At 34.4% G+C, this 27,146-nt stretch overlaps 1 long non-coding RNA gene and 1 pseudogene across 1 annotated transcript; both read right to left on the bottom strand.

Annotated features, from left to right (window-relative positions):
- Positions 1-588: 588 nt before the first annotated feature.
- LOC129371051 (NLR family CARD domain-containing protein 3-like) lies at positions 589-14,588 on the bottom strand (annotated as a pseudogene).
- A 6,152-nt stretch (positions 14,589-20,740) lies between these two features.
- LOC129370807 (uncharacterized) lies at positions 20,741-22,653 on the bottom strand. The gene is made up of 2 exons (XR_008607096.1): positions 22,489-22,653; positions 20,741-21,628 (listed from the first exon to the last, which is right to left on the bottom strand). It is a non-coding gene; the product is annotated as an uncharacterized LOC129370807 (long non-coding RNA).
- Positions 22,654-27,146: the final 4,493 nt, after the last annotated feature.

Raw genomic sequence — 27,146 nt, 5'->3', positions numbered from 1 at the left:
GTTTTCCCCCAGGCCTTGAAAACGGCAGTCATCAAACCAATGCTAAAAAAGAACAACCTGGACAAAGTTATTGAAAAAACTGTGTGTAAACAATTAAATAGTTTCCTCATGATGACCAACTGCTTTGACTCTTTCCAGTCTGGTTTTCGGGCTCACCACAGCACGGAGACTGTCCTAGTCAAAGTATTCAATGATATCCATATAAATACGGACTGTGGGAGAACCACGGTGTTGGTTCTGTTGGACCTCAGTGCAGTTTTCGACACTGTTGACCATGACATATTACTGAATCGACTGGAGAGTTGGGTTGGACTCTCCGGTTCGGTGCTCGACTGGTTTGAATCTTACTTAAAGAACAGGGATTTCTTTGTTTCAATTGGAAACTTCTGATCAAAGAGGTCAAAGGTCACATGTGGGGTACCCCAAGGTTCAATTTTAGGATCCCTCTTATTTAATATTTATATTCTCCCACTACACTTATGATGTAAAGCACTTTGAAATGCCTTGCTGCTGAAATGTGCTATACAAATAAACTTTGATTTGATTTGATTTTGAGTGAAAATGTCAAATTTTCTGGTTTAAGAAGAATTCTCTTTATTGACAATAAACATCGCAATTACAATACTTTACACTTCTTTACTCCAGGAAACATGGATTGATAAAAAATAAGACAAACAATAGCAAGGAAAGAAATTTTCAACATTTGTTTCAAGATGAAATAAAAAAAAAGTTTATTAGAAATATCTTGTTTCCAAAAAGACATTGAAGTAACAACATAACTGAAGAAACATTACACTGATTTTTAAGGGATGAATATTAAACCAGAGAGAAGTGATTCATTTTACAGAGATCTGATCTGATTCAATTTTATTGTTCTTAACACCACATAAAGATTCATTTAAGCTCCTAATTTATTTTATGCAGCATTTACTTATATGTGACTATTCAGCTCATGACAGTAAAACTGTTTGCTCTGCATTTTATCATTAGTTCCAATGTTCAGACATAAAATACATCATTCAAACTCATTACGGCAAATCTGAAAATAAATCCATACTGTATAACATAACATGTTTAATCATATAGCCCTTTAAAAAAAGAACATAAGGTTGACCAAAGTACTGCACAAGCAAAAAACAAAATAACAATAAAAAATTTAAAACTGTCTTAAATCCCAATGACACAAGTAAAGAAACAAAATAACAATAAAAAATCAAAAACCATCTTAAATCCCAATGACACAAGTAAAGAAACAAAATAACAATAAAAAATCAAAAACCATCTTAAATCCCAATGACACAAATACTGAATAAAAATCAGGCTACGTAGAATAGGTAATGTCAAAGAGTAGAAGATGCTAAGAAGTAGAAGAGCTATGTTTACAAATGGCATTTAAAGGCATCAGTTTGTCTCATGTGCAGAAGAAACTCATTTACCAAGGATCCAGAATCCTTTTTAAATAATTCATAGTAATAATACATTCAGATTTAATTTGGCTACTCTGACCATAACAATCTTTACTGAATCTAACACAAAGTAAGAGATGAATCAACAAGGTCAGGTTCTATTCCAAATGCAGGATACACAGGTTCAGTGAATTTAGTGTTGAAACTGTGGAGGAAGGTCATTTTGTCAGGAGAAACTCTTATGAAGGTCAAAGTGCCACCAGCCCAGTCCACAAACACCCCTACTTTGTTTGAAGGTTCTACGCAGATATCAGTGTTTTCATTGTTGTGCAGAACAGAGAGACCGTCCTTAGAGCACAACAAAGCCCATGACTGATCATTCATCCCAAGACCACAGCGATTACTTTCTCCTCTCCCTCTGATTCCTTTGTATGCCACTCCAATGGAAACTTTTCCTGTCCACTCCACCTCCCAGTAACAGCGACCAGTAAGACCATCTCTGCACAGCAGCTGTTCCACAACATCAAACTTCTCAGGATTAGCAGAGCGTGGATGTTTCTCTCCTTGTCCCACTGTCACTTTTTTGTTACAGTCAGACAGGGAGAGGTTTCTGTGTGCAGTGCTGGAGTCCAGGACGAGTTCAACAGCATCTGAAGGAGCAACAGCAGCAGTTCATTATGTCAACAATTATCTGGTTTATTTCTGCTAGTCTTAACTTTTATTATAAATCTGATTTCACAAAACATATTTAATTGTTGTTTTCTAATACTCTCAGATGACTTAACTGATTTAACCTGCTGTTATTTACAGAATTGTTTGTCTGATGGTGATTTTCAATACAAACAAAGCTAATGCATAATTAAGGGCTGTCAATTCGGCTGTAAATAGTTATATTTTTTGCATTATTTTTATTTTAAATTAAATTTAACAAAGGGAATTAATTGAGGTGTAAATGTAGCAGAACAAATTACCCTTGTTGCTATTGTAGAATGACAGACTTAACTATTCTCCATTCAAGATCAATTAAGCACTTGAGATCTGTCCTGAAGGATATCCCGCTCCAATCTCCAGAGAGAACCAGGATATTTGCATGAAATCTCCTGCACCTTTGAGTTGTTGTAAAATGATAGTAGGAACATGACCAGTGTGTTTTCAGCACCACATATATGTGAGAAGTGACAACGAGAAAGCAACAGAAAGATTTCACTACAAAGATCCTATGATGCTCAATCAGATCACAAAGACACACCGTCTACTCTTTGTGGAAAAACAGTACATTTTATGATTGCTGCAGTTCATTCAATAAATTGTTTCCATTTTCAAAAGAAAGTTGATGTTTCAAAACCGAGTATGTGCTTCTGAGATTCAAGGTACATATGAACAGTGCAAGGTAATGAAACACTTTCCTCCTCAAAAATGAGTCTGATGCCAATGATGGTGAAACTTTAGTTGTTTTTACAGAAAAGCTCCAAGTGAAAATGTAATGCAGGCAGATGATGCATTAAGAAAATATAGAGCTTGTCTTTGCTTTAACCATTAAAATTAAACAATTACAGATAGATGGTTTGGTCTTATATTTGTGTCCTTTGTATTTTTCATCCCCTTCAACATTTGCTCTATGACTTTGTGTTGAGCTAAAGTAAAATTTATTAAACTATGTTTCTGCTCACAAATTATAATGAACATTTCTGCTACATAATCTGGTCATGTTACAGTCATCTGTTAAAGTACAAAAGCTGAAAACTACAGATAAAACTTCACAACTTTACATTTAATACTTTTTCTTTATATCCCACCAGAAATGTCCAACCAGTGCAAAATGACAAATAGATTCTATGTTTTATAGCCACTCATTTGTGCACAAAATTATTCCTCTCAAACTGAAATGAATACACAGGAATAAACAAACACTTCAACGATCTTATTGGTTTCTACACACATTATAATTTAGTGGTAAATCTCAAAGACATCAATGGTGCATCTAACATACAAGCTTTTACTGGAAAACCAGATTTGATGTCAATATTTTTTTATGAGCTGTCACTTATTTCTTAAAAATGACCATACTTACACTTGCTGAGACCAGGATTTAAAAACTGTGATCCACTCGGCTCCAACCTGGAACATCAGTCAGGTTAGCAGTGATAATGAATTGTGATTACACTATTTGGTTTAGTATGATATGAAAAGATTAATAAATTCTCACATTCTGACATTTATTCTATTTGAACTATTTAGTTTGTTTGAAAAGATCATAGATCATAGACTAATAACAAGTAGACTTTATCTAATGCACATCCTTGTTGTTACCTAAGAGTCTCTAATGCCCAGTTTGGGTTTTCCACTCCAGCAGAGAGGAGAGCCACTCCATGTTCTTCTGGGTGATTGTAACTCAGGTCCAACTCTTTGAGGTGAGAGGGGTTAGAGGCCAGAGCTGATGCCAGAACTTCACAACCTTCTCTTGTGATTAAACAACCTGACAACCTAAACAAACACAAATATATACAATTAATGTTATTACTTCTTGTTGCAAATTCAGGTTTTGTGATTCAGTCATCACTGTCTTCTTCCTTTCCTCATTTTATATAATATGTAAAACAGGGATATAAGGTTGCTTCAATTTAAACATAATATAAATCAAAGGATAAAATTCAGAAACAATGTGTAAAGAGTTTGACCCTCAGAGGGTTGCTGGTTCCCTTTCCTCAATGTGTTTGAGAGCCATTGGACAAAATACTAGCAGACACTAGCAATGCAAATGTTGAGTGAACCTTTAAAACATCTCAAAAAAAGAAAACAAAAAGTGCAAACATTATCAGATGTTGATGCTGAGCATGCTGTAAAAAATATGTATCAGTACAATAGCATGCATTGCACATGTCAGAAAAATAGAGAGAGTCCTCTCCTCCATCCTGAAGGTTTGAACTTGGACATTTTGTGGGTAAAGTTAAAACTGCCTGAGCGTCTGCTCCAAGTGGTCAGGTGTACGACTCCTAATCTCTCAAAATGATGAATCACCTCTAAGAAAAACTAATCAAAGTCGGCCAATATTACGTTAATGTGATCTCTGGTTCCACCACTTCCATCCTGAGATGGTGAGCCTCTCACTGGCCACTCAGACATGTTTTGTGCTTCTGGTAACATACAGACCCACCAGTGGAGAGGAAAACTTGTTACATCAGAATTTATTCAAGAAATGTGTTTCATTTACTCTTATGTGAATTAACTCTTTAGTGAAAAGCCAAAAAGTATCTCAAGTATTATTAAAAGCATTTATTGTGAACTTGAATGTTATTTCAAATTTTGCCTTTTCCATTAACCATTTCTAATGCAATACTATAAAATGTGCATAAAAAAAACATTGATGAAAAAACAGCTACTGAATCCAAAGTTGTCTGTTGAAAAGCTGAACTGTTGAGTGAATGTGGTAACATTGTGAGGATGGACAGGGCAGAACAGGGACTGAAAATGACCCTGTTATAAAACATTTAAAAGGCATTTTAGTAACTAACAGATAAGAAACTTACCTTAAAGTTTCAAGTTTACATTCTGGTTTGGAAAGTCCTTCACACAGCAGCTTCAGTCCTGAATCTTTCAGGTCGTTGTTACTCAGGTCCAAATCTTTCAAGAAATAAGCCGGATAACTGAGGATAAATCCCAGAAGCGGGCAGCTTTTCTCATTCAGGAAACAGCAACTGAGTCTAAATACAAACATGAAGTTAATAAATAAACAAAATGCTCATCTACTTTATTTTAGTACAAGGAATGTGTGGTTGTTTTTTGACTTACACAGCTTTATTTGAGATGATTAAGAATGGTGCTAAATTCTCTTGTGCCTGCTCTGAAGTATAATACTTTCTCACATCAAAGTTTTTCTCATAGTTGTCTGAAAACATCAGAATGTGGATCAGTGCTGACCACTGAGCTTTAGAGAAATTTTCTGTCTCCAGTTTCCCTGATTTGAAGATTTGTTCAATCTCCTTCACTAAAGAAAGTTCCTTCAGTTCATTTAGACAGTGAAATAAATTGCCTTTATCAAAAGGACACACAATCGTTTCAATCTTCTCTTTGATGTACAGAACGATGTTTTTCAAGGAACTGTTTGATATTTCTCTTTCTGTCACAAAGCCTTTGAGGAGCCTCTGATTGGTTTTCAGAGAAAGACCAAGAAGGAACCTCAGCAGCAGATCCAGTTTGCCACCTGGACTTTCTATAGCTTTCTCTACAGCTTTCTTGTAGAAGTGCTCAACTTGTTCTTCAGACATCTTTGACTCAGGTGAGACTGATTCCTCTTCTGCCAGCAGATTGACACCAGTGTTGATGAACGTCAGATGGACGTGAAGAGCAGCCAAAAACTCCTGAATGCTCAAGTGGACAAAACAGAACATGTTCTGATGGAAAAACCCCTTTTCCTCCTTAAAGATCTCTGTGAACACCCCTGAATACACTGAGGCTGCTCTGACATCAATGATTCATAGAAGAACAAGTTGCCTTTCATTAACTGCTCAAAGGCCAGTTTTCCCAATGATTTAATCATTTCCTGGTCTCTGGAGTCCAGAAGGTATTTTTTCAGCGTTTTCATCATACTTGACCTTCTTCACCTTGGACAGAACCACCAGGTAGAGGATATACATCTCTGTCAGGGAGTTGGGTAGGTCTGCTTCTTCTCTGGCTTTAATGGCATCCTCTAGAACAGTAGCAAGGATCCAGCAGAAGACAGGGATGTGACACATAATGTAGAGACTTCGTGATGATTTGATATGAGACAGGGCCATTTTGCTTTCCTCTTCCTCTGGGAATCTCTTTCTGAAGTACTCCTCCTTTTGAAGGTCATTGAAACCTCTCACTTCAGTAACCAGGTCAACAAACTCAGGAGGGATCAGATGAGCTGCTGCAGGTCGAGTTGCGATCCAGACTTGAGCTGAAGGAAGTAACCTCCCCTTGATAAGGTTTGCCAGCAATACCTCTAATGATGCGGACTGTGTAACATCTGTAAGAACCTCTTTGGTTTTCAGGTCCAGAGGAAATCGACACTCATCCAAACCCATCAAAGATGAACAAAACTCTGAAGTGTTCAAAACTGCGGATTTCTGTTACTTTCACTTCAGGGAAGAAAAGATGAATAAGTTCAACCAAACTGAACTTTTTCCCCTTTACCATGTTCAGTCCTCTAAAGGAAAATGGAAATGTGAACTGGATGTCCTGGTTATTTTTTCCTTCAGCCCAGTCCAGTGCAAACTTCTGTGTCAAGACTGTTTTTCCAATGCCAGCCACTCCCTCTGTCATCACTGTTCTGACTGGTTTATCTCTTCCAGTGATGGGTTTGAAGAGATCTTCACATTTGATTGTTAGTGGATTTACTATATTTTTGAGAGCTTTTTCAAAATGTTTCGCTTCATGGTCACGGATGGCGTCATCATCTCTTTCCGTTATGTAAAGGTCGGTGTAGATCTTATTAAGAAGGGTTGGATGACCTTCTTTGGCAATTCCTTCAATCACATATTCCAGCCTCATCTTCAGGTTGGATTTGAGTTTAGATTGGCATTTGGACATAACACTTTCTGCAAATGTGTAAAATGAGAAAACAAAGCATTAGACACTATGGAATTTTACATTTAATCTCTTTTAAAATGCAAGAGCTTTCTCACTAATGAGGACACATATAACAGGTATTAATTGACATTTCTACAGATTTAATACAATTCTGAAATGACAGATAATTAATTTATTGGTCAATAAATTAATTATTTATTGACAACAAAGCACCAAGTTAGACAGCCTAAAGAAAGTCTCTAATCTGAAATTAATTTAGGGCACATGCAGACCAAACCTCAAACTCATGACAAAACATCCAATAGTTTAAATATTCACTGAGATTGTGTATCTATATTGAAGTTTATACTAAATTACAAACTACTTTGATAACTACATAGAAATTGTATTAATTTATTGAACTTTTTCATTAAGCTGCTCATTGATGTACATTCTGTGTACTTTAAAGAAATTATTGTACGAATGTTTGGATTTATTTCATACCCCACAATACTTTGTCTTTAACAAAGCAACTGGATCTAAACATCCATAAAAAATTGACAGAAAATTTTCGATTCTATTTCTTACTGTTTAGCAGAGCAAAGGCCAACTTTTCTTGCTTCATTCCTCGCAAATACTTCAAGATCATCTTCAGAAAAGCTTCTTTGGTCATTTTCTTCTGCTCTTCCTCCTTCCAATTTAAAACATCTTCATTTTCTTCTTGGTTATGAACAGTTTCTCTGTTTAAGAGCTTAAGAAAATTTCTCAGCTCATTTTTAACAAAGACAACAATGTTCCCCTCAAGATTCTGCAATAAAACAGAATCGTAATTTAATTTTTTAGAGGGAAAAAATTAGAAATTAATTTCATCCGACTTAACCAATATGAATATATTTCTCAATCAAGCTGAATCTGCTCTGTTTACTATTAATAGTGATAATGCTAACTGTAATTTCTTCAGAAATGCAAAACAGTGCTGAGAAACAAAATCACATGATATTTTTGCTTTTTAGTCTCATTTAAATGTTTATGTGAATCAAACACGTTAAGAGCAAACAAAGACCTGAGCAAATATATGTTATTTCCAAATATTATGTATGTAAACCAACATAAAATATTGATTGCAAGTTATTACAAAAACCTAATAGCAGTTGTTGCTTAAATCATCATCAGTTTAAATCATTTGCCTCTGTATTTTGCACTTAGAGAGGTTATCTTCCATGTAAAAATTGCTTTATGACATGAAATATTTATCTGGTACAAAAATAAAATAAGTTACTGACCTTAAATATTGTGTCCATGTCTTCCTTTGGGGGGATTCTGAGTTGAGATCGAAACAAATCAAAGACATTTACACATAAGCAACAATTTATGTAGTTAAATTTGCACTTAAAAGCACATAATCAAGATTGCATCATAAAGCAACCTGCAGAAATATTTACATCCCCAGAACTATGGACTTGTTACACTAAAAACTTCAATGCAAGATCTTCTATTTGCTTGGTGAACACAAAGCAGTGCATCATTGTGAAGTGAACACAGTTATGTTCCTGCATTAAATCTGAGAAGTTTAATGCAAGGCCAGGTCATAAAACATTTAAAACAAGAGCTTTAACATCTCAAATACCCATTTAAAATCAATCTGAGATGATAAATAAAATGACAGATTACATTAAATCCAACAAGTAAATTTTCTGTGAAATTCACAATTAATCACTTTGTTGCAAATTGTGATGTTTGTTGTTTCAGATCCTGAAGCAAATGAAGCAATGATGAGTTATGGACAAACTGTTACAAACATGCATTAAACCTCATGAAGTGTCTAAAATGTTGATATTGTTACAAGCAGATTGTCATTAAAAGTATCTTTGGTTAACATTTTTACCTCTCAGATTTGAGCTGCTGGTCTTCAAGTTCAGAGAGTTTGGTCACATGTGATTCATCTTTGACCTTTGATGGGCTTCTGACATAGTGACCTTTACACAAGAAAGTCAACATGCAGGATCAAGTTATTACACTCCAAAGATTCTTGATCAGTTTACATAACACAATCTATCTGCAGATTATATATTGGTGTTCATCTGCCTGGTGATCCTGTGGAAGTGTCACCTTTAAAGATTTTAACTTGGCCAGGCCAAATTCAAAGATATGTCTGCACATTGAGCCTTTTGCTTTTCTGCATGTGATGTACATTTAGCTATTCTACAGGCTGCTGTGAAATACAGCAGTGATGTGTTCAAAATCACTGTTGTGCAACGTTTTGCTTTACCTTTTAACAGGCTGAAGTGTTTTTTTTTTTTTACTTTATTGTTAATGCATAATAAAAGTCCCGAGCAGCTCTGTGTGATGGAAGACCTTGACTGAGAAGCTGCATGTGATACATTAAGGGCCGCCAAATTTGTTGTAATTCTAATTACTTATAATATAACCTGGACAAAGTAACTAAAAAATGTCCAGTTGATGTGTGGGTGAAAAAAAACATTGTTGTACAAACAAAGGAAAAATGTTCTCCTACTGGATGATAGAGCATCAGCAAAGTCTCCGAGTTTCATCATCCTCAAAAATTCCCTCAGGAAGTTTGTGACCTCCTCTTCTTCGTCAGTAAAGATCTTCTCTGTTTCTTCACAATGAAACACGTTTCCGACCACATCATGTGTCCAAAGGCGTTTCGGGTAATTGGGAGTTAAGAGCTGATGCAACTTCTTCAACTCGCTTCGTACAAGAAGAACAGTTTCCCTCTCAAGTCTCTGCAAGCAAACATGTGAACGTTAGAGTTTTGAATCACTTATATAATATAATTATGTACTATTTTTATATATATTTGTGATGCATTGTTTGAGAGAAAACATGTGAAAGAAAATCAAAAGACAAAGTATAACCAGTCTTTCCACATGATTATACAACTGTTGTATCAACAACTAATTTTTTACATGCAAAATAATGGTGGCATTCATAATGTCTCTTAACCCAGAGCATTTCTCTGTTCATTTATGGCAAACTGGTTTTGTATAATCTCTTGATTCTGAGGTTAATGCCTTACTGTGTGTTACACACTAATCCAGAAATAAAATACATAAAATAAAGTTTTCAACTGTATTTTCATATAAAACAATGCCAAAACAGACACATTAAAGAGTTTTTTGTCCAGGAAGGATGATTTTCTCTGGATCCTGAGTTGTTTTAGTTTTCTCCTGAATTTTCTCCTGAATTTACATTTTGATCACTTCTTATTTTTGCTTGTTCTTATTCGTTATTTGTTTTTGGTTTTGCTCAGTTTATACATAGATGTTTATTTCCACATATGTTTAGAGTTAACAGTGTAACTTCATTCTCTTTGTTCAATTATTTTTTAACTTCTGTGGATTTATGTTTTGCCAGCTCCCCATTTATTGTTTTCTCATTCACAGGTTTTAATCAATAAATAAATGTTTATGTTCAACTGTTATATAATTTTTAGTGTGTATAAAATGATAAAAAACCAGATAGACAGTTTATGCTTCGCAGTCCGTTTCATTTCGAAAATGTTACCTCAAAGACTTTGTGACGGTCTCCATGGAAACTGCTGGTCTCCTCTAGTATCTTGTCATCAGATCTGTGGAGAGTCATTATTCATAGGTGTGTAATTTGGTTTTACATGAAACACAAATAAGTAAAGTATACAACAAATAAATGCCTGCATGTACGTACAAGAAGACCAAAATCAGGTACTAATTGTGCAGCAAACTAACGGTGTAGTCGAGCGCCGCATTGAGTTAACTGTGAATTTGTCAGATGTTTGCTTCTTTACACTCCAAGCCGCTTCTTAGTTGTTGGAATCATTGATTTATTCCACTTTAACTGTGATAACTTCAGACTTTAATATTACAGGATTGACACATACTGATAAATCATACAATGGGGCCAACAATAAAGTGACATTACAACACAGTCAACAGAAATTATGACCACCACTGGCGCACCAGTTTCCTCATACATTCCTCATACATTTACTGACAGTAAGCCATACCTACAGTAAGCCATACCTTACTGCCAAGTTAGACAGCCTAAAGAAAGTCTCTAATCTGAAATAAATTTAGGGCACATGCAGACCAAACCTCAAACTCATGACAAAACATCCAATAGTTTAAATATTCACTGAGACTGTGTATCTATATTGAAGTTTATACTAAATTACAAACTACTTTGATAACTGTTCTCCTACTGGATGATAGTAAGGTATAAGTAAACTCATACCTTACTGACAGTCACGCCCACCTCAACACACCCACCACCCAAGTGTCAAAGCTGTGTGCTCCTGTGTTAATCATAAGGCCCAACGCAATGGAAACCCTGATGCAGGGGTCGGTAACCCGCAGCTCTTTAGCGCTTTTAAAGTTCACCGTAATCTGCGATGAAATAACACATATGAAACAAAACTTCCACAGGTTGGACGTATTTATACAAAATCTGCTGAGTAATAAGTATGTGACGTAGAATCGATGTGCGCATGCGCATTACGACACGGCAGGACAGAGTTACAGGAAGCTCAGATAAACAGAACACCTTCCCCTGCAATAATGCCCGCATTATCAAAAATATCCTACCAAAGCTCTTGAAATGGCAAAAAATGTGTTTGAACATAACAATGAAGCTTCAACTCACCCTGAAAGTGAAGAACCTTTAAAATTACTGGGGTAGTGCATTGAGTTCTCACTCTTCAGGGACACAACGCTCGGTGTGGAAGAACCTTTAAAATTACTGGGGTAGTGCATTGAGTTCTCACTCTTCAGGGACACAACGCTGGGTGTGGAAGAACCTTTAAAATTACTGGGGTAGTGCATTGTTCTCACTCTTCAGGGACACAACGCTCGGTGTGGAAGAACCTTTAAAATTACTGGGGTAGTGCATTGAGTTCTCACTCTTCAGGGACACAACGCTGGGTGTGGAAGAACCTTTAAAATTACTGGGGTAGTGCATTGAGTTCTCACTCTTCAGGGACACAATGCTCGGTGTGGAAGAGTTTCCCGTTTTATGTCCAGAACTGTTTAAAACAAAAAAAAAGCATCATTAGCAAAATGAATGAGTAGGACAAAGATGTTTGATTACAAAATTTGTCGAACAAACTTAATTATCAAAAATTTAGTATTTGGAACCAAGTTGATAATCCAAGAATTGATTATTATTCATTGTAAATCAGATTTCAGAATACTTGTTCAATTTCCTTTAGTTGGTTACAAAATAAGCTAAAATCACTACAACAAAAGTGTAAAGAAAAACAGAAACATAAAAAGAAATAAGAATACAAAGAATCACTCAGAATCGTGTTAAACAAAAACAACTAACTGCAGTAGTATGTCTCTGTAACCTTAGGCCATTTGATATGTCTGATAAAATTCAAAGATTAAAAGCAGATTTCACTCACCTTGAAAATGAAGAACGTTTAAAATTAAGAGGGTAATTCATTAAACCATTACTCTTCAGGGACACAACGCTCGGTGTAGGAGAGCTTTCAGTTCTCCGCATCAAACTGTAGGAAAGTAATGATTTCAATGAAAGATGTTTTATCAAAAACGAATGAAGCCAACTATATTTATATTTCTTACTGTTTGAAACCAATTGGATAATCCAATGATTTGTTGTTTTTCATGGGGAACTTGGTCTGCTCTGCCCTAAAATAATTCAAGATAAAATTCAAGCAATGAGTAAAAAAGATATTATAAAATCATAAAAAGAAGAGCTATTAAAAAATCTCAACGTTAAGTTGATCAGAAAGCAGAAAAATCAATAGGGATACAAAAAGTCACTCAGAATAATGACTTCTGAGGTTGGTAATAAACTCTGCATGATAAATAGGAAAACTAGAAGTTATTTTATTATTCGCTCAACATTGCAATAATGTTGATGTTAATACTAATTAAGAGCCAGAAACAGAAAAGAGCCATGAATCCAAAGTAAACCCAAAAAGACAAACAAAACTGGCAAAATGTCAAAAGCAGGACAAAATATTTAAAGTTTACTGAAATGAGAAAATTGTAAAATTGTGTTCATAAAAATGGAAATGTCATATAACAAATTAAAAATAATGATTAGTTTACATTGAAACTCCATCTCCATTTTGGAAAGTATAAGGATGATCCGAGGATTTCTGATTTTTCAGTGAAGGACTTTGTGAATCAGATGTGGAGCTTTTCTCCTCGTTCCTGGAACAAATCAGGCATTTTCAGATTTTAAATCAAAGAAAAGATTGTTAAGTCTAATGCAATTTGTGGTAAATTAGTAACCGATACTATATTCAAATATTGTTTCACATAATGTTTAGCACAGTAGAGATCAGTCCTCTTACCTTTGAGGTCTGACCTGTGTGCCGTTTTCACAGGACAAACCATAATTTATGGACACAGATGCCTCCTTGCTTTCTTCAAACTGACTCATTGTAAAGTTTCCTTTAGAAAGATAAAACACTGCATTAGTTACAGTCCTTCCTTAATGTCATGTCAATGTCTCGCAGACCTGAGCCTAACACGACTATGTCTGAGGTTTACAACTCAAAACGTGAGAAAATGGCAGAATTTTAATAAATATATTAAACCAATAAGGCTCCTCGTCCTTCTGTCTTGAGATTTTATCCCCCAGCCATCTTTAAATTTATTTTTTATATGTACTGTCACCTTGGGGATTTGGGTTTTGTTTTCATTTGTGCGTTTGTGTAACAAGTCTTACCATATTTAGCTCATAAGCTGTTGAGTAATATATTAGTCCCTTTCTGTTTACTACTGTTCTGTTATTTTTTTATTACTTGTTGGGCTTTTTCCTTTTGGTTCCCCAGTCTGGTCAATAATCACATCCCCAGTATTTGAGCTCCTGAATTTTTGACATTTGTTCCTGGATTCTTTTGTCATCCAGTCAATTTTTCTGGACCTGTTTTCATGCGGTAAGTTGCTCTTGATATTCCACATGAAAAAACAACTACAGTCGGTTTTGCACTTGGGTTTAATTATCAACAAAAATGTGACACTGGCATTAATTAAATAAACCCTGGCCCTGATACATATTTATCTGCTGATGAGTAAAATAAAAAATGTCTGGATTTTTGTTTTTTTCACTTCTTAGAAAAAAAAACTCACAAATAAATCACTTAGAAAAATAGCTCTTCTCATGCCAGGTTATTTATTTTCTCTTTCTCTTTGCACTTATTATTTCGGATGAAAAATTTTATGTGAGCTTCCTCAACATATCAGCCTCCATATTTCTCTCAAGGTCTTTCATTGTTATATTTCTACCTCAGGACAGAACAAAAAAAGTTTTCAAATAGTTATAACTCAATACGTTTTTTGTTTGACCACACCGGATAGAAAAGAAAGACAAATAACACATTTAAATATATCTGACAGTATGTTTGCTGGTTTCTGTCAAATTGACAGTTTCCTTTTGAGAGCTATTTTCTGAACATGTATAATTAGTTGTCTTTTATGTAATGAGACACACATATATAAAAGATAAAAAAAGAATAAAGCCAATGTTACTTTACCGTGTATGTGTCCATGAGAGAAATGCAAACCACACTGAGAGGTAAATGAAAAATACTTTGTTTCCTTGTTCTCTTCCCTGTAAAATATCAGCAAACGGGTCCTTCAGGTTTGGACTGAAGTCTTTGGGTTGCCTGAGATTTAAATCTCCTGCAATAAACAGAAGTTTGACACAGCAGAGAAACGTGAAACTAAAGTAAAAGATTGTTAGAAGCCTAAAATTAAACTTACAATAGTAATGAATTAATAAAGATTTATCAAATATTTAAAAAATCCAAAAATATGTATGACAAACGAAGTAAAGAATTTTTCCAAAGGATCATTTTGTAAATTTACAACATTGCCTGCTTAGAGTCTAAATCTACTTTTTACATAAATCCAATGAAGTAAACTGAGTACTAGAAGTTTTTTAGGACAGCTATGAAAAGGACATTTTTAATAATCACTCAAATATGTTACCTCTAAAAACATTTGCGTCAGATGTACTTAGAAAAAAAGTGATGGATGGATTATTGCCCTGGTCGTTTCTATAGATGTTCAGACATGTAGAAATATAAAATGCAGATTTGATATAAGAATAAAATCTTGTGAGAAAAGGAAACTGTCTCCATATCTTGAAAAATATTTCTGGAACATTTATGTTTTGTGAAAACTAATATTCCTTCTAAAACAAAACATTATACACAGCCCTGATCATACTCAGCATCAGACCTCTTCAATATACTAAGCTAAATGTCGCATAAGTGTAAGTCTTATACATTCAAACTCCCCTGACAAATGAAGAAAACCATAGGATCAATATTTTTCCAAGAATTATAGATGTCTTAACTGGAAAGTCTCAGCTTTTTTTCCACATGAGACAACAATGGTGTCTCAGACATCTTAGCCATCTTTTAAATTTATTTTTTTATATGTACTGATTGTCACCTTATTTGGGTTTTGTTCATTTGCGTTTTGTGTACAAGTCTTACCATATTTAGCTCATAAGCTGTTGAGTAAAATATTAGTCCCTTTCTGTTTACTACTGTTCTGTTATTTTTTTTATTACTTGTTGGACTTTTTCCTTTTGGTTCCCCAGTCTGGTCAATAATCACATCCCCAGTATTTGAGCTCCTGAATTTTGACATTTGTTCCTGGATTCTTTTGTCATCCAGTCAATTTTTCTGGACCTGTTTTCATGCGGTAAGTTGCTCTTGATATTCCACATGAAAAAACAACTACAGTCAGTTTTGCACTTGGGTTTAATTATCAACAAAATGTGACACTGACATTAATTAAATAAACCCTGACCCTGATACATGTTTATCTGCTGATGAGAAAATTTAAATAAATCACATAGAAAAATAGCTCTTCTCATGCCAGGTTATTTATTTTCTCTTTCTCTTTGCACTTATTATTTCAGATGAAAAATTTTATGTGATCTTCCTCAACACATCAGCCTCCATATTTCTCTCAAGGTCTTTCATTGTTATATTTCTACCTCAGGACAGAATGAAAACATTTCTCAAACAGTTATAACTCAATACGTTTTTTTTTTTTGACCACACCGGATAGAAACTGAAATACAAATAACACATTTAAATATATCTGACAGTATGTTTGCTGGTTTCTCTCAAATTGACAGTTTCCTTTTGAGAGCTATTTTCTGAAAATGTATAATTAGTTGTCTTTTATGTAATGAGACACACATATATAAAAGATAAAAACAGAATAAAGCCAATGTTACTTTACCGTGTACGTGTCCATGAGAGACATGCAAACCACACTGAGAGGTAAATGAAAAATACTTTGTTTCCTTGTTCTCTTCCCTGTAAAATATGTCAGCAAACGGGTCCTTCAGGTTTGGACTGAAGTCTTTGGGTTGCCTGAGATTTAAATCTCCTGCAATAAACAGAAGTTCGACACAGCAGAGAAAAGTCAAACTGAAGTAAAAGATTGTTAAAATTAAACTTACAATTAATAAAGATTTATCAAATATTTTAAAAATCCAAAAATACGTATGACAAACAAATGAAGTAAAGGATTTCCAAAGAGGATCATTTTGTAAATTTACAACATTGCCTGCTTAGAGTCTAAATCTACTTTTTACATAACTAATCACTCAAATATGTTACCTCTAAAAACATTTGCATCAGATGTACTTAGAAAAAAAGTGATGGATGGATTATTGCCCTGGTCGTTTCTATAGATGTTCAGACATGTAGACATAAAATGCAGATTTGATCTATAAATAAAATCTGGTGAGAAAAGGAAACTTTCTCCATATCTTGAAAAATATTTCTGGAACATTTATGTTTTGTGAAAACTAATATTCCTTCTAAAACAAAACATTATACACAGCCCTGATCATACTCTGCATCAGACCTCTTCAATATATCAAGCTAAATGCCGCATAAGTGTAAGTCTTATACATTCAAACTCCCCTGACAAATGAAGAAAACCATAGGATCAATATTTTTCCAAGAATTATAGATGTCTTGACTGGAAAGTCTCAGCTTTTTTTCCACATGAGACAACAATGGTGTCTTAGAGACGAAAGAATTTCATAAGAATAAATATAATGCCACAGCTTGTTTGCTTTCTGTCACTGGAACGTTCTGGGAGTTGCTTTTAGCACCACAGGAATGCTGTTCAACCAGAACCAAAGGTTCATGAGAACTCAAGCTTAGGATAGTCAAACATTTCAGATGATATTTATACACCAACATGTCTGTCCATCAGAACCAACAATGGTTTTAACTTTTAAATTTAATACATTCTACATCCAATTAGAGAAGGAGCCTTGTATCATTTATTTTTCTTGGTCTCCCTCACATGGCTGCATAATTATCAGACATGAAGCTGCAGTGACAAATGGCTTTTTTTTCTTATTATTTTACACGTGCTTTATTGTGAAAATTTGACTTTTGCTGTAAAGTACAGGGAGGAGTCTGTCAAAATGTTAAGAAACTTTAAAAAAATATTAAATGTATTTCTTGTCATATAGTATAAAAAATCTCCACAAGATGGTGCTATAATATAATCCCTGAGATTGGCCCTCTGATCATATGGACAAAAGCCATTTTTTTAAATCTGGATTACATCTGAGATGTAATCATAAGCAATAATTTTCCACCACTGTGTGTGAACCATTCACAGGCAGATGGGGGAAAAAAGAGCATATTTAAAAGCCTTTATGCATCCTAATTTTGTTTAATCAATTTAAGATGACATTCAAACTTCAATAAAACAAACCAAAGAACAAAATCTGTCTATAGTTGTTAAAAAAAAAAAAAAGTAAAGTACTCACATTTGCTCAGACCAGGGTTTAAAAACTGTGCTCCAGCTGGTTCCGTTCTGAAACAACACAGAAGGGCTAGAAATTAACCGGCAATATTCTGATAGCCGAAATGTGAGTTCAGTCTCCATCCTGCATACTTAAGAGTCTGCAGCCTTCAGTTCTGCAGAAAGGAGTTTCACTCCAGATTCTTCTGGATGATTGTAGCTCAGATCTAAGTGAGAGGGGTTGGACTTCAGAGCTGATTCCAGAACTGCACAGCCCTCTTTGGTGATTAGACAACCTGACAACCTAAAAACAGCACAAAAAATGTATACATGTTGAGAAAAAGTGTGTTTGTTGAAGTTGAAATTATGAGGTTGCTACGGAAGAGGATTAGGGCCACTGGAAAAAAAAAATAATGTCCGAAATTTTTTTTTTCAGTGGTTCAGAATAGGTTAAAAAAGAAGAAAAAAAAAATTGTGGCCCAGAAAAAAAAATAAATAATTATTGTAGCCCAGAAAAAAAAAAAAAAAAAAAATCCGGGACAAAAAAAAAAAAATCTGTGACAGAAAAAAAAAAAAAAAAAAAAATTGTGACAAAAAAAAAAAATTGTGGGCCAGAAAAAAAAAAAAAAAATCTGTGACAAAAAAAAAAAAAAAATGTCACAATTCGGACTGATGGGCGCCAGCAGCAACCACAAAGACGCGAGTTGTGGCGGACAGCCAATGTTCTGGAGAAAATGTCTGATTTAAGTGACTTTTTACGTGCCAGAAGAGTACCAGAAGCGTCCATTGCACTAATGGAAGAACAAAAGGTGAGTAAATCAAATGGGATAGTTCAGTGTCTAAAGCCGAACGGTTACGGCTAGCTGTTAGCATGTTTGTTAGCATACGCGGTTAAAGGAATAAGCTGATTTACAATGTTAGATCACACGGATGAATATAGGATATAACAGCTGTTAATTGCTGGAATTGTCTCTAAAGTGTTTGGTATGTTTATTTTATTGTTGTTCTGTTTGAATGTTTTACAATTAAACTAAGGTTAGCTGTATATGTCAGCCACTTTCTAAATAAGATGTCTGCTGTGTTAAACTGCAACTTAGTTCAGTAGAGGACAGAAACTATAGTACAAAGTGACAGACGTTTATATATGCATATATTTAAAAGGAAAATATCATATAGCCACCGATATACGGCTGTTGTAGATCTGATCATTATATTTATCAACACCAACTAATGCGCCTATCTGCATTTTATGTTTATTATATGTTTGTGTTACGACGTTGGAAAAAGTGACATTATGAGCTTAACTAAATCATTTAGCTGCATCGTGTGATGTGTCAGCTCAAGACTGATATTGCATGTCAATCCCTGAACTAAACTATCTGCACATTTATTGCTCAGGTGCAGAAACGATAGGCTTCATTTGACTAAATCAAACTTAATGTGATATTTAATTTTTGTAATAAAAAGGAACTGTTAATATTTCCTTGTGTGTTTTTATGCTTGATACCTGTTATCTTAAGTAGACTATATATATTTATGAATCTGTGTTTTTATACTTACTTGAATGCTAATCAATTCAGTCCTTCCTCTTTTTCAGTAAAATAGAGGATTTAACATTTACTGCTGCTATTATTGTAATTCTCCCCAAACAGTAAATTGCTTTAAGCAGAAGCATAAGGGTACAATCTTAAATGTAACTTTGATGTTGATTTACAGAGTAAATAATTGTCCTTTCTAATCTTTTTCTGTGCAGATTGACTGTGATGCAGTAGGTCTCATGGACCATGCAACACTTGAAAACTACTTATCTTCATATGGAGACAGAATTGCTGTTTTCAACTACTGCAAAAGCAAACAGCCATTGTCAAAAAGAAAACAAGGACTTCTTCAAAAGCTTCTGGACAAAATGAAGAACAGAAATGAAAGTCCACAGGAGACCATGACACATGAAAGTACAACACAGAAAAAGAAGCCAAAAGGAACAAAAAATGTTGAGATTGGATGGATACATAGTGATGGAAAAACTACCAAACAGGTGAGAGCAAAGCAGGGAGGTGGCACTAGAAAAATTAAAATGGCCACTGATTCTGGATTAGAAGACATTCTTCAAGAAGGAAAGACACTTTTTTTTCCTGATGGCGCATTGAAAGTTATAGAAAACATTTTCCTTAATTTTATAAATGTTGTCACTAAGCATATGTGCTGTTCATCTGTCATCAATCAAGCTGTGAGATTATTTCAGTATGTTTTGAAGAAAACTACTTGTTCCTAATGTTAGAAAAAAAAACAATGCAATGGAAAAGCTGAGGTTATTTGAACAAATTTATGCAATATTGTCATGTTCAAAAATTAGGTATTGATCTGACACCTGTACAAATTTCGTTAACATACAGATTTTTTGTATGTGTATTTTATCAATTAGCACTTGTTCTATCTGTGCATCTGAGATGACGTTATTTTTGATACCATATAAGCTTTAATATATTTTATACTAACTTATGGATGTATACAAGGTTATATCAATCTGAAAGTTTGTTTTAAAAGTTAGGTCATTGTGATGGCCATGGTTTTTTGTAATATTTTGCTAATAAAATGTTACTTTACCCAATACTTTTCTGTTATGGTTTTCAATATGTTAGCTAAGCTTGGCTTTTATTTGAAAAGGTCTAAAAACCAAAAGTATTTAAATTGCTGAATTTGAAGATAGTTATAAAAACTAAAAAAATTCTTGTTTTTTGAAATTTAGCAAATACAATTTTGCTAATTTTAACAAATTTAAAACAATAACAGTTGGGGTGCTGTGGTGGAAAAGCACAAATCATGTATGGAGACCTCAGTCCTGAACGTGGACATCACACGTTCGAGACACGACCTGATGACCTTAGTTGCACAGTTTCCTTTCTCTTATTACTCACTTTGCGGTCTGACCACTGTCTTAGCTAATTTCAGATAGTGATAAAAAAATGACTTTTATCAGCTGTTCCTAAATATCTGTAATCAATTGTATTATGAAAAGACTTGGTAAACAAAACATTGAAGTTCATTTTTATTTCACAGACAATTGTTTTCCTTGTGTTCAATTTATGACATCCTTTTTGCTCTTCTGCCATTTTGTTCACATCTCAACCATACTTACAATATCTTTAACAGAACAGCATTTTGTTTTAAACAAAAAAAATATATATGAATCACAATGCATACCCGTTTAAAAGGACTGACATTTGGTTCATAACTGATTATCATTGAATAACTTTGCATCAGCATTGTTCCTTCAAATGACTGAAAGCAAAACAAACTATGGGTTAGGAAATCTTGTCAACCAAACTGCAATTTTAATTTTTATCAGCACAGTAACAGCTTGTACATTAATGTCAGGTCATATCAGAACTCGACAAACAAACAATGACAGCAATAAACTTTCATGTTCTGGTAAAATGATGTCAAAAAGGTTCTGTTTGCTTGCATACTTTTCATTCTTTAATTAGATGTAGAGCAGGAAGCCCTGTTTAGAGGGCACCTATCACATTGCAAACACTATCCAATGGCATGATGGAGATAAATAGCAACACTTTTTAAATGATATTTATGCACACTGAAAGTTGCTAAATACTTTGAAGAATTTCTTCTCTTAACCTTATATACAAATCAGCAGCAATAAGTGGATCTCTTGAGGCCCCCAAGTTGCGTTCTACCATAAGCAGACAACAAAGTTCAAAGACTGTTTCATCACAGGGATATGGACCTTTTGGTGTACACTCTTCCATACACACAGTGACCTCATCCAGAGAAACAGGTTTCAGTCTATCCTCAGCCCTGTGCAGCTCTGGAAATGAGTACATCACCACAGGTCGGCCCGATACTGCACCCCCACTTGCCCGGATTTTGTGAGTTCCATGTGTTCACAACATCATCAAGGTCATCCTGCATAAAAACAAACCATAAATGTTTAAAACTAAAAATGTAACTGTAGCTTTTGCTAAAGATGAGGCATATATTAATCAGCATTTATAGAAAGTGACCTCTAATCAAAACCAAGCAGCAAGAACAAAATAGCAATTCCAAAACATTTTATTCTGCACATAAAATGATTCCCCAATGTATGGTAAAATTTACAGATAAAACTTATTTTTAAAACTACACCAAAAGAAGTGCAGGGGAACACATTCCCAAGAAATTTAAACCATTTTTATTTCTAGTAAACATACCAGAAGATATGCTTTTCATACTTTTTAAAACAAAAACATTACAGTGTACCAGTATACACCTTTACCTGAATAAGATTAAGAAAGCAGAATTGGATAAGGCTTTTATCCAAAAAATCTCCTGTAAAGTGACCATCAACCAGAAAGGCTTGAAATAAGTTCATCCAAAACTGTGCGCTCTGTTTATGGAGGGTCGATCAAATTGGATAAGGCTATGATATTTTCTTTTTAAATATATGCATATATAAACGTCTGTCACTTTGTACTATAGTTTCTGTCCTCTACTGAACTAAAAGTTGCAGTTTAACACAGCAGACATCTTATTTAGAAGGTGGCTGACATATACAGCTAACCTTAGTTTAATTGTAAAACATTCAAACAGAACAACAATAAAATAAACATACCAAACACTTTAGAGACAATTCCAGCAATTAACAGCTGTTATATCCTATATTCATCCGTGTGATCTAACATTGTAAATCAGCTTATTCCTTTAACCGCGTATGCTAACAAACATGCTAACAGCTAGCCGTAACCGTTCGGCTTTAGACACTGAACTATCCCATTTGATTTACTCACCTTTTGTTCTTCCATTAGTGCAATGGACGCTTCTGGTACTCTTCTGGCACGTAAAAAGTCGCTTAAATCAGACATTTTCTCCAGAACATTGGCTGTCCGCCACAACTCGCGTCTGTGTGGTTGCTGCTGGCGCCCATCAGTCCGAATTGTGACATTTTATCTATTTTTTTTTTTGTCACATATTTTTTTTTTTTTTTTTTCTGGCCCACAATTTTTTATTTTTATTTTTTTCTGGACCAATTTTTTTTTTTTTTTTTTTCTGTCACAGATTTTTTTTTTTGTCCCGGATATTTTTTTTTTTCTCGGCCACAATTTTTTTTTTTAATTTTTTTTTTTGTCCCGGATTTTTTTTTTTTCTCGGCCACAATTTTTTTTTTTTTTTTTTTTTTTTTTTTGGGCCACAAATTTTTTTTTTTCTTTTTTAACCTATTCTGAACCACTGAAAAAAAAAATTTTCGGACATTTTTTTTTTTTTCCAGTGGCCCTAATCCTCTTCCGTAGGTTGCTTAACAAGGTTGAAGCAACGGTAATATTTCATTATGTCGAATGACATCATATGTCCATTTCAGGTGTTAAAATAAATTAACTTTAACTTTTCTGGTTTTGCAGTTTAAGTTTTGGTCACTTGGTCGTGCACATACATAGCATATTGCCTCCTGAACACAAAATGGATGTGTAGCATGAGAAATTATATTTAAATTCTTTGTAATCCAGATTGGGATCAGTGACAGTGACTCGATTTGTTACAAGTCTGAATAGCCACTAAAAATGGAAGCAGTCACTAAAGTGGGATTGCAACTGTGTCTTAAGGTCAACAAAATATATTTTATGTGGTAAAGAAATAGTTAGTTCCTGACCTCAGAGTTTCCAGTTTGCAATTTGAATTGCAAAGTGCGTCACACAGCAACTTCATGCCTGAATCCTGCAGGTCATTGTTACTGAGGTCCAAATCCTTCAGTGTACTGCATGGAGATTGGAGGCTAGAGACCAGAACATTGTAGCTCATCTCTGTCAGAGCAAGGTAGCTGAGCCTAAACAGGTTGTAAAAAAACAAAAGAATACTTGATGTCTAATTCAAAATATGTATTTTGATATGTTTTTTCTTTTTTTTTTTTTACTTACACAGCTTTGGTAGAATGTATGAACAGTGGTAAAAGAGCCAACTGAACATTCTGTGAACCTGGATATTTCCTCAGGTCAAACAGTTCCAGATTCTCCTCCGAAGCCAACATGATGTTGACTAGAATTGTCAACTTATCTGTTTTCAGTTTTGATGATGTCGGAGTTTGCTGAATCTCATCTACAAGACAAATAATCCTTCAGCTCGTTCAGGCACTGAAATAAATTGTCTTTCTTAGACAGACACATGATTTCTGCAATCTTCTTCTTGATGTACTGAATGGTATTTTGATTGGAACTGCTTCATGTTGTTGTGTCTACTTCAAGACCTCTGACAAGTGTCTGATTGGTTTCTAGAGAAAGACCCAACAGGAAGCGAAGAAACAGATTCAGATGTCCCTTTGGGGTCTTTAAAGCTTTGTCTATAGCACTCTGGTAGAAGAGATCAAATGTCTCACTGGACATTTGAGACTTCATGTTTGTAGATTTCTCTTGTGAAAGCAGATTGATTCCAGTGTTGGTGAATGTCAGATAGACATGAACAGCAGCTAGAAAATCCTGAATGCTCAGATGGACAAAACAAAACACCTTATCTTGAAATATCCTCCTGTCCTCCTGAAAGATCTCTGTGAACACCCCTGAATACACTGAGGCTGCTCTGACATCAATGATTCATAGAAGAACAAGTTGCCTTTCATTAACTGCTCAAAAATTAAACTTACAATTAATAAGTCAAAAATTAAACTTACAATTAATAAGTCAAAGGCCAGTTTTCCCAAGGATTTAATCATTTCTCTGGTCTCTGGAGTCCATTGGGGATTTGCCTCAGTTTCTTCATCATACTTCACATTTTTCACCTTGGACAGAACCACCAGAAAGTGGACGTACATCTCTGTTAGGGAAGTGGGCAGCTCTCCTTTGGCTTTTGTTTTAAAGGCACCTTCCAGAACTGTTGCTGAGATCCAGCAGAAGACAGGGATGTGGCACATAATATGGAGACTTCTTGATGATTTGATATGAGACAGGACCATTTTGCTTTCCTCTTCCTCTGGGAATCTCTTTCTGAAGTACTCCTCCTTCTGGAGGTCATTGAATCCTCTCACTTCTGTCACCAGGTCAACAAACTCAGGAGGGATCTGAACGGCTGCTGCAGGTCGAGTTGTGATCCAGGTGCGAGCTGAAGGAAGTAACCTCCCCTTGATAAGGTTTGTTAGTATCACATCTAATGATGTGTGTTGTGTAGCATCTGTCAGATTGTTATTAGTCTTCAAGTTCAAAGGAAGCTGACACTCATCCAGACCATCAAAGATGAATAAAAACTCACTCCAATTAACTTCTATAGCTTCTAATTCAATCTTAGTTATAATACAGTCCTGACAAATTCAGTTTATATATGTTGTATAATTGTTTTACTTATATGTATAAGGAAAACCAAGTAACTGCATTGAGTCAGTGACTCATACAGCAATCTCTCATCCTGAGAAAGCATGTGGCGACTGTAGGAGGAAAATATGCTTTATTTTTATAAGTGGTTTGATTAGTGTGTTTCATGTAAGAATATTAATAGAAACATTGCATGAGACATGAAATTAACTTTTTTTTTACTAAATTGCTTATTATCTTATCTTATCCAAAAATCACATTATTTTTAATTTTTGTAAATAAGCCACAGTAATCCGCAGTGAGACCAATAATTCAAACATCTACAGTTAAAATTCAACTCAACTTATTACCTCCTAAACATTTATATTTCAGTGTTCACAGCTCCTGTGGCTTTTTTGAGCTTTGCTTCAGTTTCTTTGAGTCTAGATTTTGTTTTTCAAATCTTTGTTGGAGCAATGGAATAAGAAATCAAGTGAAGAATTGTTCACAAATCATCTTTCAGGTGCAAACATCTGTCAAGTCAAATTACATTTGGCTGGGATTCAAACTCCTAGGGACTTTTTCAGCTCTTACGTTCATGAAAACAAAGAGGAGACTGTTTCTCTCTGTCAAAATAGCTCTGCGAGAGTTTTTATTTATTTATTTTTCTCCTGCCTTCAGCCTCTAATGAATGCTTGAGATTTCTGAGAACATCTCTTCCTTGTTAAACAAGTAATGCAACAAAAGAATTAACTCATTTTTTATAGTTGAAGAAAGGTGAACATATTCTCTTTTTGATTAACTTTGCAGTGAACTTCTGAGTATAACTACTTTGATAAAAAATGGTTGAAAAAAAGTTTCATGTTTATTTGTCACATCTAGACAAAAAAATAACAAAGAAGGAATACCAAATTAAAAAGGTTATGAAATAAAAATAAAGTTCAGAATATTTTTTAGACAGTAATTCACACATTGATGCTGTGGTATAATTATTATTCTGCACACAGATTGTAAAGCTCACTTGGTAGATTTATTTGTTTATTATTAATGAATCATGTGAGTAGAAAAAATATAACAACTACATAAAAATAAATTATCTACAGGGTAAGATCAATCAGAATTGCTTTGGAGATTCTACAAACAGAGCAACTTGATGGGGAAAAAAATGGTCAAATTGTTTTGAGATCACAGATCTTACAGCTTCCACTAAATGAAGGAACTGTTGTAAAATCTCTTTACTGGCCTGTTTATGCATCTGGAAAACTTGAAAATGCTGCAGATTCAGCTTGAATTTGTGAGACTTTGTGACTAAATGCTTCCACAAAGAAAAATATTCCTTATTTAGACACATCCTGCCCTCTACTGGAAAGAGAAAACAAGGCAATGAAAAAAAACATTCTGTTCCTTATCAAGTTACAGCCCACACACTTGTAAGGAAGTCAACCAGTCTTTTTTGTCTTACTGTTTTATATTTTGTTAAGACTCTGTCTTTTATAGCACTTAATAGTAATAATATTTGCTACATTTTAAAAAAAGCAACAAAGAAATTAGAATAATTTAAATAGTATAGCTATTTAAATTGAACTAAAACAATCTGCTAAACAATAATTTTTGAAACATGATATGTTCGAAACATGATTTCAAACATGTTTGAAATATCTTCTCAACAAAGAAACAATTTTCTAATGAAAGAAGCAAAGGTCTTCCTGTAAGCAAAGGTATCCATAACTCACTGTACAGGTAAAACATGAATACGGTCCTGCAGCTTTGCACTTATGTGTTAAAAAAAAAAAAAGAAAGCAACAGCCAATTTCCAAATTTTGATTTATTTTAGTATGTATTTTAGAAATAAAAACGGAATATTGTTCCCAAACTTTATTTAGTCAACTTAAATTGTTGTGCCCACAGCTATGTTTCACAGAAAGTGACTACAATGAGATTAAAGGCAGAAAACATTGCTTTCAGCAAAAAATGTCTGAAAGCAATATCCACTTTAAAGAAATTTTAATTTTTCTGCAGGATCTTTAAAAAAAAGTTAAAAGTTAAAGTTGCACTCTGACATTTTCATCTGGGTCAATCACCCAAGTTAACCAAATTTAGGCTGTTCTTGAATTGAGGTCGAGGCCAGCACTACACCTGCATCATTGAATTAAATATTTAGTTGACTTGCTGTCCCA

The sequence above is a fragment of the Poeciliopsis prolifica genome, unplaced genomic scaffold (assembly GCF_027474105.1).
Source record: "Poeciliopsis prolifica strain line A6 unplaced genomic scaffold, Auburn_PproV2 SCAFFOLD025, whole genome shotgun sequence".
Lineage (NCBI taxonomy): Eukaryota > Metazoa > Chordata > Actinopteri > Cyprinodontiformes > Poeciliidae > Poeciliopsis > Poeciliopsis prolifica.
Note: the sequence above shows the minus strand (reverse complement) of the source record. Positions and strands in the feature narration are given on the sequence as shown.